Source organism: Podarcis filfolensis (assembly GCF_964270895.1).
Source record: "Podarcis filfolensis genome assembly, chromosome: 3".
Classification (NCBI taxonomy): domain Eukaryota; kingdom Metazoa; phylum Chordata; class Lepidosauria; order Squamata; family Lacertidae; genus Podarcis; species Podarcis filfolensis.
This window is the reverse complement of record NC_139606.1, coordinates 5,376,578-5,391,934: the sequence shown is the minus strand read 5'-3', so window position 1 is coordinate 5,391,934 and position 15,357 is coordinate 5,376,578. Positions and strand designations below refer to the sequence as shown.

The window sequence follows — 15,357 nt, the reverse complement described above, 5'->3', positions numbered from 1 at the left end:
AGTGCTGTATGGAAGTGAGAGCTGGTCCATAGAGAAGGCTGATCGTCGAAGAATTTATGCTTTTGAATTATGGTGTTGGAGGAGACTCTTGAGAGTCCCATGGACTGCAAGAAGATCAAACCTCTCCATTCTTAAGGAAATCAGCCCTGAGTGCTCACTGGAAGGACAGATTGTGAAGCTGAGGCTCCAGTACTTTGGCCACCTCATGAGAAGAGAAGACTCCCTGGAAAAGACCCTGATGTTGGGAAAGATGGAGGACACAAGGAGAAGGGGACGACAGAGGACGAGATGGTTGGATAGTGTTCTCGAAGCTACAAACATGAGTCTGACCAAACTGCAGGAGGCAGTGGAAGACAGGAGTGCCTGGCGTGCTCTGGTCCATGGGGTCATGAAGAGTTGGACACGACTAAACAACTAAACAACAACAACATATACATGGAAAAAGACATTACCTTCATTTTGCCCTGGGTCATCTTCCTCCATGTGAGGAAGGGAGGAGGTCTGCATAGCCCGCAGGGAAACGAAGAGCCACACGGGATATGTTTATGTATCTAAACCTCAAAATAGGCCTCAGACAGTTACAGAGAGACCTTAGGGACTAATGTTATTCTGAAATCAACATATATGCTGAAGGGTCTTAATTACTTCTCTGTCCATTTACTTGGGAGTAAGCCCCATGGAATTCACAAGGACTTAGTTCTGAGTAGACATGTCACTTTTTTGCATTAAATAGTCCATAGCAGGTGAGACAGTTAAATCAAAAGCCGCTCCTTTGTTGATATGAATCCACAATCCTATACCCAATTATTTGGGAGTAACCCTCATTGAAGTCAACAGGGCTTACTTCTGAGTAGACATGCATAGGATTGTCCTGTAAATAAGCCACACTTTCATAAATCAATGGGACTTAGCTAGCTGTGACTAACTAATTTCAACAGAACCAAGGTGTGGATAGCTTTCAGCACACACCAATACATGGTTCCATATGCATTCACAGAATCATAGAATTGTAGAGTTAGAAGGGACCTAAGGGCCATCTAGTCCAACCCCTGAGGCACATTCTTTCCTTAAAGAATTCTGGGCACTGCAGTTCCTGAAGTGTTGCTGGGACTGGCAACTCTGTGAGGAGTCAACTACCGTGCCCAGAATTCTTTGGGGGAAAGAATCTACTTGAAAGGTGTAGGATGTGCATGTAGAGCCCATTGAAGTGAAGAGCATGGCATGAAAGGGGGTTAACTCAGAAGTAAGTCCCCTTGTGTGACTTGCTTTTGTTTTTATATGCTCTGCCTACCAGGACAGTCCAAGCTGTCAGGCGAAGCTGACGACAGCCTGCACTGCTCACCAAAAAGCTGTTTTTCAGAAGGCTGCCTTACCATGAGTGCTGTATCCCAGAGCAGGCTGCAGTTGGGCCAATGTGCTCCCTTGCGCCCCAGAGAAAGAGACACGCTCACTGGGGAAATGGCGAGGTTCGTTCCATGGTGGAGCTCTGCCCAGCGTTGGTACAGAGCGATGGCAAACTCCGTGTTCAGGTTCTGTGGCTCGTTGTGTCAGTATCAAAGCTGTCCTGCCCAGGTCTTCAAGGATTATGTCATCTAAATGGAAAAGAAGAGAAGGTTGGGATCATAACTCTTTTAGGGACTTTCTTATATACCCTAAACATATCCTTGGAAATAGACATTACCTTCATGTTTCCTTTGTTCTTTCTTCCTCCTGCCATCATCTTCCAGATCAGCCACTAAGGGGGCGGAAAGCACATACCGTGCACAAATCTTTTTTGAAAAAAATCTGAAATTACTGGGTCAAACACAGTATGAAAGTTAAGAATGACATACCAATAGATCCATTTCCAGAGAAAACAGGGCAATTTTCACTTCACTCATTAAGCATGTGAGCACACAAACTTTCCTGTAGGAAACCAAATTCGAGCTAACGGTAAGTACAATCTCAAGATGCAGAGAAAATATACAGTAGAACTGTTTGGGGGACTTTCTTATATACCCTGAAGATCTCCTTGGAAATGGACATTACCTTCATGTTTTCCTTGGTCTTTCTTCCTCCGGTCTCTTACTCCTCTTCCTTCAGTTCTTCAATATCTTCCACGATGAGCTCTTCTGAAAGGAAAAGAAGAGAAGGCTGGCAGTTAGAGAGGCTTCTCTCACACACAGAGACACAGAGATAGAGACTTTCTGAACACATACATAGAAATAGACATTACCTTCTGGATGACTTTCTTTCTCTTTCGCCTGAGGCGGTAAAGAAGTACGTGGAGCCTACAGGGAAACAAAGAGCCACGTGGGATATGATTATTTATCTAAAGCTCAAAATAGGCCTCAGACAGAGACCTTTCCTAAGAAATCTCAGGGACTGGAATCAACTTCTATAGGCTGAAAGGTTTTACCTTCGAAGTCCTTTCGAAAAGGGACCTGCAGAGGGGGGTGGGGGGAGGACTCGGGGAGAGGGCACACTTTATTTTTTTCGCCATCCGCGAAATCGCTCTTCGCAGTCTTCCAAGCCTAAAAAGGAAAGAGAAATGGGCCTTACAGTTAGTACTCTCTCATGCCTCTAAGCTCAAGAGGAATTCACTATCCTCACAGAATGCAGATGCTGAGAGAAATCCTATTTACATGTCTATCTTTTTCCTGGAACAAACACGAAATGATCCAACCATAGGAGTTCACCAGGCCTTTTTGCACTCTGGTGACCAGTGAGCCAGCAGAGGGAGGTGTCACAATGGCTTCTGTAAATCTGGGGCTGTCCCTTGGAAATAGGGACACTTGGCAGGTGTCCTGAGGTGCCCAGATGGGAGACCACCAGGGAACCCATGATATGGTGCTTAGAATTATACAGGCAAAAGTATTACTCAAATAAATACATCTCTAGACACACTGTCCTTTTGGTCTTTTCTCATGCAAGAATATTTCCCTAAGTCAGAAAGAGGCCTCCTGCTCATGAAAGTGCACCTTCGGGCCTGAGCCTCCTAAATAGCTCTACTTGGGAGTAAATTTTTCTGCCCCAGTGGAAGTTGGTTCCTAGTGAGCATGCTTGGGATTGTGGTCTGAGGAACAGGACACTGCTGTCAAGAAAGGGGAGAGCTAGCTTGACTCAAGTTTGCCCCGTGTTGGGGGGGCTCAAAGAATAATCCCATGCTTGGGTGGGTGGTACATCTAGAAAGATTTTTAAAATGTGTGTGGCACGGTGAGGTAGAAGAAGATAAAATATATTGGAAAGGAAAGAGGACAACAACAACAACAACAACAAAAGAAAGTGTCCCCCCCCCTTTTGAATTTTTTTATTCAAAATTATAACAAAACATATTATCCAAAAACATATCATCCTTGTTTCCCCTCCCCATTTTTCCTCTCTCCCCCCTCCCACACAACCCCCACCCCACCCACCCCGACTTCCCTCAGTTCCAGTCTTAGATTTCTCTAAAAATGCTGTTTTCTGCATGTTACAAAGTTGTATAGGTCCTCAAACTATTTAGCTGATTATTATCAATAAAAAGTTTGTGAATGTTTATTCAAAACCTGCCAAGGAGTCCAGTTCGCTTTGTGGCGGCTTCAGATACTTTGTAAAGGGTTCCCATTCACCCTTAAAGTCACAGTTATCCTTGTCCCGTAGCTTATATGTCAGTTTTGCCAGTTCTGCATAGACCATCAATTTTTCTTGCCATGATTCTTTAGTTGGGGTTTCTTCAGTCTTCCATCCTTGTGCTACCAAAACTCTCGCAGCCGTTGTCGCATACATGAAGATGTTTTTCAGCTTTTTTGGCAGGTCTTTCTCTACAATCCCTAACAAAAATGCTTCAGGTTTTTTAACAAATGTTAGATGAAACATTTTCTTTAATTCGTTGTATATCATTTCCCAAAATTTTTAAATTACATTACAATCCCACTGCATATGATAAAATGTCCCCTCCTTTTCTTTACACTTCCAACATATATTTGAACTAGTTTTATACATTTTCCCTAACTTCACTGGTGTCATGTACCATCTGTACATCATCTTCATATAATTTTCCTTCAAGAGGGAACAATCTGTAAATTTTAAATCAGTTTTCCATAATTTTTCCCAATCTTCCATCATAATATTGTGACCTACATCTTGTGCCCATTTAATCATAACTGATTTTACCTCTTCATCTTTCGTCTCCCATTCTAATAGTATGCTGTATGCGGCCTTCAGTAATTTTACTTTCCCTTCAATCACCTCTGTCTTTTACATCTGTAAGTATTTTATATTTTATCCTTGGCCTTTTGCCCCCCCCCCTTCCCCCCAGATAAATTTTGAAATCTCTTTCTGCCATTTTTTAAAACATTCATCTTTCAGGATGACTGGTATTGATTGAAAAAGAAATAGCATTTTTGGCAACACATTCATTTTAATTGCCGATATTTTTCCTTTTTTGGTGGGGTGGAAAGTGTGTTTTAAGTAATATATGGATGTATTTTAAAAATGGTAGTAATATTAATATTAATTAAAAATGGTAGTAATAATAATTAAGTAAATGGCTGAAGACTTAGAGAAGGGGGGAAGGGTTGATTTTTTTAAAAGGGGGTTAAAATATATGAAAGGGGGGGAGCTTATGTATTAAATAATAGAACATGGAGATGATAATAGTAAACAGTTTTGTACCACCTGGCTACAATAGCATCAATTATATGACAAATTTAACTCTGAAAATAAAATAGCTTTCCAAAAAGAAGAATCCAAATTCCAGATAGAACTTTTGAACAACCCCCCAAAAAAATCTATCAAAAATGTATAATCTATTACTTGAATGGGAACTCAAAGACGAACGAATAAAAGAAGTAATGATCAAGGGGGACAGGATTTTGGATACACGATTTCATTAGATCATTGGGGAAAACTTCGGAAATCAGATATTAATTTCACCGCATGCATTACTATCAAAGAAAACATTATGAAAATGTTTTACAGGTGGTACTTAACCCCTGTAAAACTGGCAAAAATTTATACACTAACATCAAATCTGTGTTGGAGATGTAAGGTATCAGAGGGATCCTTATATCATGTATGGTGGGGATGTGATAAAATTAAGAAATTTTGGGGAAATATACATGAGGAACTGAAAAAAATGTTTTAAACAACAATTGGTAAGAAGCTGGAAACATTCCTTTTAGGAATTATAACAAATGACACCCCAAAAGACACGAAAAGAATCTTTTTATTTGCAACAGTTGCCGCAAGATTATTGATTGCAAAAAATTGGAAATCAGAACAAGTACCTACATTGAAAGATTGGCAAAATAATTTTTTTGAAATGATTGAATTAGCAAAAATGACAGCAACAATTAGAATGCAATCTAATCAAAATCTCAAACAGGAATGGAAATGTGTAAAAGAATACATGACCAAAAGATGCTCCAACAAGAATTTATTGATATGTATAGACTGATTTCACAAAGTTAAGTTAAGCTAAGCTAAGCTAAGCAGATAATAAGATTGAATGTTTAATTATTAAGACACAAAATCACAATCTCAATAATAAAGCTACAAAATAATAACAAGGAAGTCATGTACAGGTGGAGGGAAGACACAGAGTAAGAAATAAGAAATGGATAAATGTTGGTACATAATGAAATGTGAAAATGTGAATTTACGAATATAATGTATATGTATCAATATGTAAAGATTTCATATATGTATTGCAACATTAATAATAAAAAATTGAGTGGGGCGGGGGGAATGAAGATGGTGTACTTGCAAAGTCTCACCTGAACTCACCTGCAATGCTTTTGATATTAAAGCTAGTTCTTTGGGGGGGAAAGAAACGGAGGGAAAAGGAAGGATGGTGATGGATCAGCATTCCTAACCCTGGCAAGAAGACGCAGCTCACAATAAATGAGCTGGCAAGAATGGAAGTTGGAGAGCTGTGTTACAGCTTGCAGTTTGTTTGCAGTGAAAAAACTACAAGGCCAATTCAGGTGTAACATTAAGCCAAACCATGGTTTATCTCCACTAGTGCAGCAGCAGAGGGAAGAGGAGCAAAGTGGCCACTATCCTACATGGATCCCCTCACACATTCTCCTAATGGTGTCTGAATCTCTGTTGGATGAGTTGGCACAGACTTGTGAAATGAGTGCAGAGACTGAAACTGTCATATGAAAACTTTTATCTGCAGCGGTTGCAGTTGGTCCCCTAAGCTATCAAAGCCATCACTAGATATTGTGGTCATAAGCTAGTTTTTGAAAGCTGTAATGGGAAGACTTTGCCCTGAAAGGTTGGCAAAAAATACATTCACCCTCTGCACTCCCTTCATCAAGGTTAAGGTGAATATATGTGTAAGTAAAAGCATATTATCTTAAAGACTCCACTGCGCCTCACTTTTCCAATGGAAACATGAACCCTGGATAAGGGCAGAGACTCCTGGAACCTCACACCACTTGGGAGAGATTGGGGTGGCCCTTAACAAGATGTTCTCTTCACATGTAAATGGTAGAGAAAGGGTTCTGTCTTATTTTCTGTTGTTCACCCTCCGGAGCAGATCTGTGGAGCAGGCACAAGGAGAGAAGCAGAAAGGGTTGTTCTGTACACAAACAGAAGTTCTAGTGCTAGTGGAACTACTTCTCTGGACACCACCCTTTTTTTAAATCCTTCTTTCAAGGTGCTCAGGACAACTTTGTGTCCAGAGCTGACAACAAACTGGCAGTGCAAGCCTATAGACATCTACTGAAATGTAAGGCTAGATGACTTCATTGTGACTTACTTTCAGGCAATGGTGTGTTGGTTTACAGCCTAAATCAAGCATTTGACCAGGTGAGTGCAGATGCTACTTAATAGTTTTTACTGAGGCCATGAAACCTTGAGCCATGGCTATCAAGGTTTGGGGGTGGTGGAGGGAGAGAGCTTGAACGTTGAGACCCACGGAATCATAAGCTTGGGAGTGTCCGGAACTATATTCACGATCACTTCCACCCATTTTGTCTTCTCTGAGAATCTGCTATTGAGCACAGAGTTTGCACCAACAAGGGTATCCACTTCTTACTACTCTAGGGATTGCTATTCTTGGGAATGTCAGGCGACCCCACCAACATTTTCTTTTGGATGCACCTTTTAATTCACCTTTTACAATGTCAAGAAAATAACTCTACAGTATTGAAGAAAGCATACCACAGGTATCAAGACTAGATGCTAGAAGGTGACTGATTTGTGGCTGAAACAGAATCCACTTTTGTTCTGACCCTTACCTGTCCTTCAGTCACAAATCCACTGATATAAATTCACAAGCTGTTTCATGTTACTTTGGGTAACACATTACCTATTGTGGAGAAAGGCCTGTGAATAAACTACCTACTTCTCGTTAAAAAAAGAAGACTGCTATGGCTTCTAAACCTTGAGTTATAGAGTATTCACTGGCTGTGGGTCATGATGTTTGCATCTTGCAGGGTGATGAACCGCGCTGGTTTGCTGACTGATTATGAATGCCTGAAAACCACACTGCTTTCCTCCTCCTCCTCCTCCTCCTCCTCCTCCTCCTCCTCCTTTCAGGCATCCTGACAGTTCTGGGGAATTCAGCTGTCCTGGCAGTAACTGTGAAGCGCTCCTCCCATCTCAGGTCACCTGAGCTCCTGACGATTAATCTGGCTGTATCTTGGAATGGCCATCAGCATGTATCCCCTGACTATTGCTTCTACCTGGAACCATGCCTGGTTGGGGGGCCATGCAACTTGCATTTATTATGCCCTGGTGGGTTTCCTTTTTGGTGTCGCCAAATTGCAATCGTGAACAAGTGTGACTCAAAGAAGGCTGCCACCTGGGCATTTTCCTGCCTCTGTCCTTTTGCTTGTGTGAGGCAGACCTCACTGAGCTTTAAAAAGGCGGAAAAGACCTCCTGACCTATTTTGCCACAGTCCTTGCAAATAACGAGGCATTTAGCAGTACTTACCAAGGTAGGTTCAAGAAAATTGGAGATTTCAAGAAAATTGGAGATATGAAAGGAACATTTCGTTCAAAGATTGCCATAATAAAGGACAAAAGTGGTAAGGACCTAACAGAAGCAGAAGACATCAAGAAGAGGTGGCAAGAATACACAGAGGAATTATACCAGAACGAAATGGATGCCTCGTACACCCCAGGTAGTGGGGTTGCTGACCTTGAGCCAGACATCCTGGAGAGTGAAGTCAAATGGGCCTTAGAAAGCACTGCTAATAACAAGGCCAGTGGAAGTGATGGTATTCCAGTTGAACTATTTAAAATTTTAAAAGATGATGCTGTTAAGGTGCTACACTCAATATGCCAGCAAGTTTGGAAAACTCAGCAGTGGCCAGAGGATTGGAGAAGATCAGTCTACATCCCAATCCCAAAGAAGGGCAGTGCTAAAGAATACTCCAACTACCGCACAATTGCACTCATTTCACACGCTAGCAAGGTTATGCTTAAAATTCTACAAGGAAGGCTCGAGCAGTATGTGGACCGAGAACTCCCAGAAGTGCAAGCTGGATTTAGAAGAGGCAGAGGAACCAGAGACCAAATTGCAAACATGCGCTGGATTATGGAGAAAGCCAGAGAGTTCCATCTACTTCTGCTTCATTGACTATGCAAAAGCCTTTGACTGTGTCGACCACAGCAAACTATGGCAAGTTCTTAAAGAAATGGGAGTGCCTGATCACCTCATTTGTCTCCTGAGAAATCTCTATGTGGGACAAGAAGCTACAGTTAGAACTGGATATGGAACAACTGATTGGTTCAAAATTGGGAAAGGAGTACGACAAGGCTGTATATTGTCTCCCTGGTTATTTAACTTATATGCAGAATTCATCATGCGAAAGGCTGGGCTGCATGAATCCCTAGCCGGAATTAAGACTGCTGGAAGAAATATCAACAACCTCAGATATGCAGATGACACAACCTTGATGGCAGAAAGTGAGGAGGAATTAAAGAACCTTTTATTGAGGGTAAAAGAGGAGAGTGCAAAATATGGTCTGAAGCTCAACATCAAAAAAACGAAGATCATGGCCACTGGTCCCATCACCTCCTGGCAAATAGAAGGAGAAGAAATGGAGGCAGTGAGAGATTTTACTTTCTTGGGCTCCATGATCACTGCAGATGGTGACAGCAGCCACGAAATTAAGAGACGCCTGCTTCTTGGGAGGAAAGCAATGACCAACCTAGACAGCATCTTAAAAAGTAGAGACATCACCTTGCCAACAAAGGTCTGTATAGTAAAAGCTATGGTTTTCCCAGTAGTGATGTATGGAAGTGAGAGCTGGACCATAAAGAAGGCTGATTGTCGAAGAATTGATGCTTTTGAATTATGGTGCTGGAGGAGACTCTTGAGAGTCCCATGGACTGCAAGAAGATCAAACCTATCCATTCTTAAGGAAATCAGCCCTGAGTGCTCACTGGAAGGACAGATCGTGAAGCTGAGGCTCCAATACTTTGGCCACCTCAGGAGAAGAGAAGACTCCCTGGAAAAGACCCTGATGTTGGGAAAGATGGAGGGCACAAGGAGAAGGGGACGACAGAGGACAAGATGGTTGGATAGTGTCTTTGAAGCTACAAACATGAGTCTGACCAGACTGCGGGAGGCAGTGGAAGACAGAAGTGCCTGGCATGCTCTGGTCCATGGGGTCACGAAGAGTCGGACACGACTAAACGACTAAACAACAACAACAACAACCAAGGTAGCGGTTAAACCACAGAGCCTAGGGCTTACCGATCAGAAAGTGGGCGGTTCAAATCCCCGCGACAGGGTGAGCTCCCGTTGCTCGGTCCCTGCTCCTGCCAACCTAACAGTTTGAAAGCATGTCAAAGTGCAAGTAGATCAATAGGTCTGGCAGGAATGTAAACGGCGTTTCTGTGCGCTGCTCTGGTTCGCCAGAAGCGGCTTAGTCATGCTGGCCACATGACCCGGAAGCTGTACGCCGGCTCCCTCGGCCAATAAAGCGAGATCAGTGCCACAACCGCAGTGTCGTCCGTGACTGGACCCAATGGTCAGGGGTCCAAGGTAGGGAATAGTGAAGAGAAATCTGGGCAACGAAGGACCAGCTCCAAAAACATTGGAGCTGTGGGCGCTCTTTGTAGTATTTTGCCTTTCATTTACCCTCACCTGCAGAAATGGGTGGTGATGGCAACCTGGAATGCCAGATCTCTTGCGCCCAACAGTCATCAGCTGTTCTGTGCAGTTTCTGCTACCACTTATGGCTTAAGAAGAAAGCAAGGCTTATGTTGGAGTAGGCCCAAAGGACATTTCACCAAAAGGGAGGCCCCCCTCTCTTAAGTCATTGAATCCTTTCTGCAGCTATTATTAATTGATAAACACGATAGGGGTGAAAGCCTCTCTGGGTGGTTCACACAGAGTTGAAACAATACACATTGTTCAAACCCTCCAAGTGTCCCGATTTTCCAGGGATGTCCCTGATTGAGAGAAGACGTCCTGGTTTCTGATTTGATCCTTCAAAGTCCCACCATTCCCTATGGTGTCCCTAGTTTCACTGAAGAAATGTAAGAGGGTATGGAGTTATCTGACCCCCGAGCCATCTGAAGGCAATCCTGTACAGGGATGGTTTTTTTTTAATGTTTCATTTTTTGTTTCCTTTATATATATATGGTGGGTGAAGCAACATGGCGCACACCAGGGCATCGCAGAGCTCCTGAGGGTGGCCAGTATTGCTTGTGCTGCGTGACCGGCTTCCAAGCTGCTGGGACCGCCGCCGCCACGTGGGGGCTGGGGGCACCCAATGTATCAACCGGGGAGCCGCCAGACACCCCCCCCCAGCGACCCCACCAGGCCGGAGCCGAGGGCATCCGGCCAACGGCCGAGCGGAGCTCCAAGGCCTGGGACAACCCACCTCGCTCTTCGAGAGGGATAGGAGAAGGAGGAGACAGACGCCCGGCCATCTGGGGCCGGTGGGACCCAGGAGCGAGCGTGGAGGGGGAGAGAAGCCCTGGCCCTGCTGCCACCGCCATTGCGCTGCCAATGCCAAGGGAAAGGAGGAGAGGCAGGAGGAGGCCGCGAGGAAACACGTGGCTGAGCCTGTAGCCTTATGAGGCTTTGCCCTCGGGTGGGAAAAATATTGCGCCCGGGAAAGGGAAGTGGGAGTCAACAGACACTCAAGGAATAGTTTTGGAGAAAAAGCTTTATTTCTACCATCCATGAACTGGTAGAAGGAGCAAGCGTGATAACTCACAAAAACATGCACGAGTTCACAGTCATGTGCACAGAGTATATATTCCCCTTCTAGTTCCCTCCCCTTTCTCCTCCCTCAGGAGTCCTGCCCCATGTTGAGGTTCCTGGGCATGTACAGAAAGCTCTCTTGGGACTATTGTGGACTCTTGGCGCCCTTCCCAGGAAAGGGGAATGAGAACAGTTCAGCATGTCCAAGATGTTGCAACTGAATGAGATAAAAGTCCGTTCTCAGGCCTGCTCTGACAGAGTCTATTCCTTAGCCTTTCTGAAGCTCTCTTGTACTGATAAAAGTAACGGTTTGCCTATGCGTCTTGTGAGAAAACAGAGGAAAACTTTAGCTGTGGATTTTTAGAAGACAAAAGGAATTTTGGACAGTTTTGAGGCCTGGGGTGATTATTGAGGGGGGGTGACTTCGGGCCTAGGTGGGGTCACCTGTCCTCACCTCCTTCAAGCGCAGGCCCAACCCGAGCCCACCTCCCCTCAGTGGCGTAGCGTGGGGGGTGCAGGGGGGGCAGGCCGCACCAGGCGCAACATCTGGGGTTAGGGCAAATCCATGGGTTAGGGGGCGCAAATCCACGGGTTAGGGGGCGCAAATCCACGGGTTAGGGGGCGCAAATTACTTGCCTTGCCCCGGGTGCTGACAACCCACGCTACGCCACTGCCTCCCCTGGAGCCCAGAGGGAGGCCCGCTGGAAAAAGACCTTGTTACCTTTATATATATGGTGGGCAAAGCAACATGGCGCACACCAGGGCGTCGCAGAGCTCCTGGGGGTGGCCAGTATTGCTTGTGCTGCCTGACCGGCTTCCAAGCTGCCGGGACCGCTGTGGGGGGGCTGGGGGCACCCGGTGTATCAACCAGGGAACCGCCAGACCCCCCCCCACAGCGACCCCACCAGGCCGGAGCTGAGGGCATCCGGCCAACGGCCGAGCGGAGCTCTGAGGCCTGGAGGCCTGACCACCCACCTCACTCTTCCAGAGGAAGAAGGGAGAGGAGAAGGCCCTTTTGGGGGGGAAGAACGCCAATCTCACTGCCGCCACCATTACGCTGCCACCACTAAGGGAAAGGAGGAGAGGCAGACGGAGGCCGCGAGGAAACACGCGGCTGAGCCCAGGCCCAACCCGAGCCCCCCTCCCCCGGAGCCTAGAGGGAGGCCCGCTGGAAAAAGACCTCGCTTTTTTCTATAGAGTTTATTTATTTATTTTTCCTCCCCCCCCTTTTTAAACTATATTTTTTTCCAAAAAATATTATTATTTTAAAAATATTTTTATATTACTATTATCATCTTCATCTTCTATTATTTAGTACATAAACTTCCCCCCTTTCATATATTTTAACCCCCTTTAAAAAAATCAACCCTTCCCCCCCTTCCCTAAGTCTCCAGCTCTTTTACTAAATTACTATTACTACCATTTTAAAAATACATCCATATATTACTTAAAACACATTTTCCACCCCTCCAAAAGGGGGAGGGGCACTTTTGTTGTTGTTGTCCTCTTTCCTTTCCAATATCTTTTGTTTTATTTTTATTTTATTTCCTTCTTCTCAATATATATTTTCCTTAACTCCCTTTTTAAATAAATAATAACAATAATAAAAAATTATACAATAAATCTTATCTTTATTTCTACCTCAAACCTTTCTTTCAAAAATTAAAATGGCAGTGCCCAGAAGAGAGCCCTGAACCAGCACAGGCCACTCCACCCCAGACACACAACTCCTTCTAATTTACTTTTCCCTTATTTTTTCCTTTCGCCTCACTTTTTAATTTTCATCCTCATTTTCTATCCTTTTTGTTTTTTAAAATCGGACCCCCTTTTTAGCCTGTTTCTCAGTCTGTTTTTGCGGGGGGAGCCCTTTCTCCCCCTCCTACCCCCTCTTTTAAAAAACAAAACTTTCCCCCATACCACTGCTACAGTTCCCTCTCCCTCCCCACCCCATTTTTCTTCTTCCCATCTCTCCTCTTCCTTCTCTCTTTTTCTCTCCCCCCTCCCTTTTTCCATCCCACCACTCTCTCTTTAAAGAAAACACATACGTACACTCATACACACGTATCACTGTATTATACTTTGTTCCTCTCATACTAAAACCTTTATATATATGGTGGAAGCTGTCTAGAGTGGCTGGGGCAACCCAGTAAGATGTGTGGGGTATAGAGAGTAAAATTATCATTATGGAATGGGACGTCCCTATTGTCATCAGATAAATGTTGGAGGCTATGATTTTTAAACAATTAACACATTAAGGTTTGAACACCCTTATACTTGGGGGGTAACCAATGGGATGCCCTCCAGATGTTAGTGGAGGACAACTCCCATCATCCCTGACGGTTGGCCATGATGGTGGGGACTGCTGAGAGTTGTGTAGCCCAGCAAGATGTGGCGGCCATTGCTGCACAACTTCCAGAGGTGTCTACTGGATCATGTGTGTGGCATTTTTAATGATGTGTGAATGACACAACCCTTCTTCTACCTCACCGTGCCACACACATTTTAAAAATCTTTCTAGATGTACCACCCATCCAAACATGGGATTGTTTTTTTGAGCCCCCCAACACGTGGCAAACTTGAGTCAAGCTAGCTCTCCCCTTTCTTGACAGCAGTGTCCTGTTCCTCATACCACAATCCCAAGCATGCTCACTAGGACCCAATTTCCACTGGGGTCAGAAAAATTTACTCCCAAGTAGAGCTATTTAGGAGGCTCAGGCCCGAAGGTGCACTTTCATGAGCAGGAGGCCTCTTTCTGACTTAGGGAAATATTCTTGCATGAGAAAAGACCAAAAGGACAGTGTGTCTAGAGATGCATTTATTGAAGTAATACTTTTGCCTGTATAATTCTAAGCACCATATCATGGGTTCCCTGGTGGTCTCCCATCTGGGCACCTCAGGACACCTGCCAAGTGTCCCTATTTTCAAGGGACAGCCCCAGATGTACAGAAGCCATTGTGACACCTCCCTCTGCTGGCTCACTGGTCACCAGAGTGCAAAAAGGCCTGGTGAACTCCTATGGTTGGATCATTTCGTGTTTGTTCCAGGAAAAAGATAGACATGTAAATAGGATTTCTCTCAGCATCTGCATTCTGTGAGGGTAGTGAATTCCTCTTGAGCTTAGAGGCATGAGAGAGTACTAACTGTAAGGCCCATTTCTCTTTCCTTTTTAGGCTTGGAAGACTGCGAAGAGCGATTTCAAGGATGGCGAGAAAAAATAAAGTGTGCCCTGTCCCAGAGTCCTCCCCCTCGCCCCCCGCCTGCCCCTCTGCCTCCCCCTGCGGACCCCTGTTTGAAAAGACTACTAAGGTAAAACCTATCAGCGAATAGATGCTGCTTCCAGTCCCTAAGATTTCTTGGGAAAGGTCTCTGTCTGAGGCCTATTTTGAGGTTTAGATAATCATATCCCATGTGGCTCTTTGTTTCCCTGTAGGCTCCACGTACTTCTCTACCGCCTCAGGCGAAAGAGAAAGAAAGCAATCCAGAAGGTAATGTCTATTTCTATGTATGTGTTCAGTGTATATAAGAAAGTCTCTCTAACTGCCAGCCTTCTCTTCTTTTCCTTTCAGATGATCTGATCATCGAAGACCTCGAGGAAGAGCAGGGGGAGACTGGAGGAAGAAAGACCAAGGAAAACATGAAGGTAATGTCCATTTCCAAGGAGATCTTCAGGGTATATAAGAAAGTCCCCCAAACAGTTCTACTGTATATTTTCTCTGCATCTTGAGACTGTACTTACCGTTAGCTCGAATTTGGTTTCCTACAGGAAAGTTTGTGTGCTCACATGCTTAATGAGTGAAATGAAAACTGCCCTGTTTTCTCTGGAAATGGATCTATTGGTATGTCATTCTTAACTTTCATACTGTGTTTTACTCAGTAATTTCAGATTTTTTTCAAAAAAGATTTGTGCATGGTATGTGCTTTCCGCCCCCTTAGTGGCTGATATGGAAGAAGATGGCAGGAGGAAGAAAGAACAAAGGAAACATGAAAGTGTGGCATATTTACAGCACAATCCTATGCATGTCTACTCAGAAGTAAGCCCTGTTGACTTCAATGAGGGTTACTCCCAAATAAGTGGGTATAGGATTGTGGATTCATACCAACAGAGGAGTGGCTTTTGATTTAAGTGTCTCACCAGCTATGGACTATTTAATGCAAAAAAGTGACTAACAGTATAAACTTAATGATGTCTACTCAGAACTAAGTCCTTGTGAATTCCA

The 15,357-nt window shown here is 44.3% G+C and overlaps 4 long non-coding RNA genes across 10 annotated transcripts in view; 1 reads left to right on the top strand and 3 right to left on the bottom strand.

The window, feature by feature from the left end:
• Nucleotides 1–6,993, bottom strand: part of LOC310759510 — a 121,061-nt gene extending 114,068 nt beyond the window's left edge. For 4 of the 6 annotated variants that reach the window (XR_014546352.1, XR_014546353.1, XR_014546354.1 and 1 more), the window contains exons 1-4: nt 6,643–6,993; nt 3,392–6,592; nt 2,216–3,361; nt 1,374–1,681 (exon numbers count right to left, since the gene is read on the bottom strand). This is a non-coding gene — a long non-coding RNA (uncharacterized lncRNA). Of the gene's footprint in view, nt 1–130; nt 1,682–2,215; nt 3,362–3,391; nt 6,593–6,642 lie in introns of those variants that run through there. The other 2 variants (XR_014546357.1, XR_014546356.1) reach the window with 2 other exon arrangements.
• LOC310759513 lies at nt 1,782–2,111 on the bottom strand. The gene is made up of 2 exons (XR_014546361.1): nt 2,029–2,111; nt 1,782–1,905 (listed from the first exon to the last, which is right to left on the bottom strand). It is a non-coding gene; the product is annotated as an uncharacterized lncRNA (long non-coding RNA).
• A 3,959-nt stretch (nt 6,994–10,952) lies between the features above and the next one.
• LOC310759556 lies at nt 10,953–11,995 on the bottom strand. The gene is made up of 2 exons (XR_014546409.1): nt 11,815–11,995; nt 10,953–11,626 (listed from the first exon to the last, which is right to left on the bottom strand). It is a non-coding gene; the product is annotated as an uncharacterized lncRNA (long non-coding RNA).
• On the top strand, nt 11,574–15,172 carry LOC310759511. 2 transcript variants are annotated; one of them, XR_014546359.1, is made up of 4 exons: nt 11,574–11,635; nt 12,298–14,780; nt 14,904–14,976; nt 15,074–15,144. It is a non-coding gene; the product is annotated as an uncharacterized lncRNA (long non-coding RNA). The 2 variants fall into 2 exon arrangements; XR_014546358.1 differs by lacking the exon at nt 14,904–14,976 and having other exon boundaries at nt 11,621–11,635; nt 15,074–15,172.
• The last annotated feature ends 185 nt before the right edge of the window (nt 15,173–15,357 follow it).